The following is a 4133-nucleotide window of genomic DNA, read 5'->3' as shown; positions in this document are numbered from 1 at the left end:
ATTAATATCATATAATGTAGCTATCAAAGCAAGGAAATATTACCCAGGATAAGGAGAGATTTATGATGATCATTCAAATGAACATGGAACATTCTCCAAATAGACCATACTGTGGGTCCTATAACAAATCTCGGCAATTGTTTAAAAATTGACTCATACGAAATAAGAGAAATACAAACTTTGACAATCAGGAGAGGTAGCCTGGCATTTTTTTTCCGAGGAAGAACAGAATAAATTTGTTCAGAGTAAAGTTCTGTTTGTTCTAGAATATTAAAGAACATAGTGAAGGATAAAACTTGAGTGTGTATAGCAAGTTGTAGAAGATTTCAGGTAAGTGAATTTTATTTGCAGTACTTCTGAATATCTGAATCTGAAAGAAAATAGACAAAATATTTTAAAATTTTGAAAAAGTTTTGCTTAATTTCGATGAGTTTGTTTGTAAAGGTATGTAAATATCCTTTACTGCCAAAGACTAAGGTAATGCAGTACCGGAATTCTGTTTTCTCACTGTGGAAATATAAATCGATCTTGAACTATCTAGTCTGCTTTTTTAACAAGAATAAGATTATTCTTTACCTTCTGCCTAATCTTCAAGTTTAGCAGAAATTCTGTGTACCGCTAGAATAAGTTCTTGTAATTTGTGCTGACTTTATTATGTTCTTGATTATCAAAAAAAAAAAGGTCGTCTCTTCAGAACAGCTAAAGTTCCTTACAATTTTGTTACCTTCTATTTTTATTGTAAAATAGTTTTCACTTTGATTTATTTATAGTTAGCCTATTACTCATCTCTGCTCACAGGTAATTGTGCTCCTGGCTAATCACATAACCAAATCTTTTTTTTTTTTTTTTTTGGCCACATGGAGCTGCATGCGGAATCTTAGTTCCCCAACCAGGTATGGAACCTGGGCCCTTGGCAGTGAGAGCTCGGAGTCCTAACCATTGGATAGCCAGGGAATTCCCCAAATCTTTTTTGATAATTCTTTATTTTGCTTCCTCAAGATTAGGTCCTAATTCAAAATAATAAAATTTTTAGGATGTCTTTTTCACTTTTTTTTTATTGTGGTAAAATATATGTAACATAAAGTTTACCATCTTAACCATTTTTAACTGTACAGTTCTATAGCATCAAGTACAAAAAGTTACTTCACATTATTGTGCACCCATCACCACCATCCATTGCCAGAACTTTTTCATCTTCCCCAACTTAAACTCCATACCCATTAAACAATATCTCCCCATTCCTCCTTCCCTCCAGCCCCTGGCAACCATCATTCTACTTTCTGTCTCTATGAATTTGACTACCCTAAGTAGTTAATGGAATCATATAGTAGTTGTCCTACTGTGACTGGTTTATCTCACTTAGAATATCTTCAGGTTTACTGTGTTGTGTCATGTGTCAGAATTTTCTTCCTTTTTAAGGTTCAGTAATATTCCAATGTATGTATATAATACATTTTGTTTATTCACTCATCCTTCATTGGACACTTGGATTGCTTTCACCTTTTGGCTATTGTGAATAATACTGCTATGAACATGGGTGTACAAATATCTCTCTGAGATCCTGCTTTTAAGTCTGTTGGGTATATACCCAGAAATGGAATTGCTGGATTAAATGGTAATTTTATGTTTAATTTTTTTCTAGGAACTGTTATACCAATTTCCATAGTGGCCACACCATTTTATATTCACACCAGCAATGCCAAGGGTTTTAGTTTCTCCACATGCTTGTCAACACTTATTTTCTGGTTTTTGATAATAGCTATCCCAATGGTTATGAAATGATACGTCATTGTGGTTTTGATTTGCATTTCTCTAATGATTAGTGATTTGAATATTTTTTTCATGTGCTTATTGGCCATTCGTATATCTTCTTTGGAGAATTGTCTATTCAATTCCTTTGTCCATGTTTAAATCTAGTTGTTTATTTCTTTTGTTGCTAAATAGTAGGAGTTCTTTATATATTCTAGATGTTACACCCTAATTAGATACATGATTTGCAAATATTTTCTCCCATTCCATGGGTTTCCCTTTCACTCTCTTGATAGTGTTATTTGAATACACAGACGTTTTAAATTTTGAGGTAGTCCAATTTATCCATTTTTTTCTTCTTTTGCCTGTGCTTTTGGTGTTATTTCCAAGAAATCATTGCCAAATCCAAACTCATGAAGCTTTTCCCATATGTTTTCTCCCAAATTTTTTTTTTTTTTTTTTTTTTTTTGGCTGCATAGGGTCTTCGTTGCTGCATGTGGGCTTTCTCTAGTTGCGGCGAGCAGAGCTACTGTTCGTTGCGGTGTATGGGCTTCTCATTGTGGTGGCTTCTTTTGTTGCGGAGCACGGGCTCTAGGCGCACAGGCTTCAGTAGTTGTGGTGCGCGGGCTTCAGTAGTTGTGGCGCACGGGCTTAGTTGCTCCGCGGCATGTGGGATCTTCCTGGACCAGGGATTGAACCTGTGTCCCCACCTGCACTGGCAGGTGGATTCTCAACCACTGCGCCACCAGGGAAGTCCAGTATTAGCTCTTATGTTTAGGTCTTTGATTCACTTTAAGTTAATCTTTTGTATATGGTGTAAGGTAAGAGTTCAGTTTCATTCTTTTGCATGTGAATATTCAGTTTTCCTGGCACCATTTGCTGAAACAATATGGAACACTTTACAAATTTCCATGTCATACTTGAGCAGGGGCCATGCTAATCTTCTCTATATCATTCCAATTTTAGTTTATGAGTTGCCAAAATGAGCATTAGATGTCTTTCAAAATTAAAATTATATTTGGGATTTCTCAAAGAGCCCCTGGAAAATCACAGTGATTTACACATTTATCTTATAAAAAGAGAGATGCCAGAAATATTTTAGGTTACTTTGATATACTTTATACTCCTGAACTAGCTCATCACTATATAAGGAATTCCTGAGAATTCTGCAAAGTCATTTTTTGTTCTTTTTGATGTATAACATTTAGTTATACATTAATATATTTTAAAACATATATTCAGTCCCAAATAAAGCTTATTTCATTTTAAATATTATTTTTGGCATAGTAGGCTTTGTCTTACATAATTAATTCAAGGAAATTAAGCACCTTTGTATTTTACTCTTTCCAATAAGAAGGAGTCTAAATTTATGCTTATATGTTTAAAAAATGACCAAATATTAAAATTTTTAATATCTTTAAATATTAAAATTATTACTTTAAATGAATAATGTATTGTGTTCTTTGTTGATGTGCAAAATAATATATATAAATTATTAAATTTACTTTTTTATTGTATACCATACAAAAATGGATAAAATGTCTGTTTTAAAACTTGGGGAGTTCATAAGAAAAACATTAGAAAATGTTAGGCTATCTACTTTATAGAAAATTTTCTTAATAAAAACTAATAATACATCTATGTTAGTGAAAAAAGTAACCCACAATTTTATAAAAAAAAAATTCTCAGTGAAAAGGGAAATGTTTCTAATCGATAATATAAATAAATCCTAACTGTGTCTAGGCATTCATAAGATTTATATCAGCGGTAAAGTACCACTTAAAAAATGTTGTAGCTGCTTGTATAGAGAAGCCACTCAAGATGGCTGTTGTTTGTGTTTTGGCCACACCGAGGGGCTTGCAGGATCTCAATTCCCAGACCAGGGATTGAACCCGGGGCCACACAGTGTAACCATTACACTGGACCTCCAGGGAACTCCCAAGATAGCTGTTCTCTGGCTCTCTGTACATCCCCTGCTCCACCAAGTGCCTGCTTCACCTACACCCTCCTCACATGACTGACCTTCCTACGAACTTGCCCCAGGCTCCAGCTACTGATTTCTAGCTTTACTTAGAACTCTCCACTACGCTTCTCAGAGGGAAGGTGAGGGGTGTACCCCTCTGCTTGTTTCCCTGGTAACCTACGAGCCCGCCTGATGTCAATTCCCCCTGTGATGGGTAACCTCCCCCTGCCTCTGGGAGCGAAGACTGCCACCACGTTCTCCTGCCTCACACGGTGGGGTGTTGCTCCAGGACCTTGCTTCAGACATGTGAGATCCCCTTGTCCGGTAAATCATTGATGTCTCTGTCACTCTTGTTTCTGTCCCTGCCTCTGGGCTTATTCTTTGGTCCTGAGGCTGGGCAAGGCATTGTAGGCCTGTGCGG

At 35.9% G+C, this 4133-nt stretch overlaps 1 non-coding gene across 1 annotated transcript; it reads right to left on the bottom strand.

Annotated features, from left to right (window-relative positions):
- Positions 1 to 2632: 2632 nt before the first annotated feature.
- Positions 2633 to 2739, bottom strand: LOC112067228 (U6 spliceosomal RNA). Its single transcript, XR_002893169.1, has one exon. It is a non-coding gene; the product is annotated as a U6 spliceosomal RNA (small nuclear RNA).
- Positions 2740 to 4133: the final 1394 nt, after the last annotated feature.

The sequence above is a fragment of the Physeter macrocephalus genome, chromosome 5 (assembly GCF_002837175.3).
Source record: "Physeter macrocephalus isolate SW-GA chromosome 5, ASM283717v5, whole genome shotgun sequence".
NCBI lineage: Eukaryota > Metazoa > Chordata > Mammalia > Artiodactyla > Physeteridae > Physeter > Physeter macrocephalus.
The sequence above is the reverse complement of the archived record's forward strand: the minus strand, read 5'-3'. Positions and strand labels throughout refer to the sequence as shown.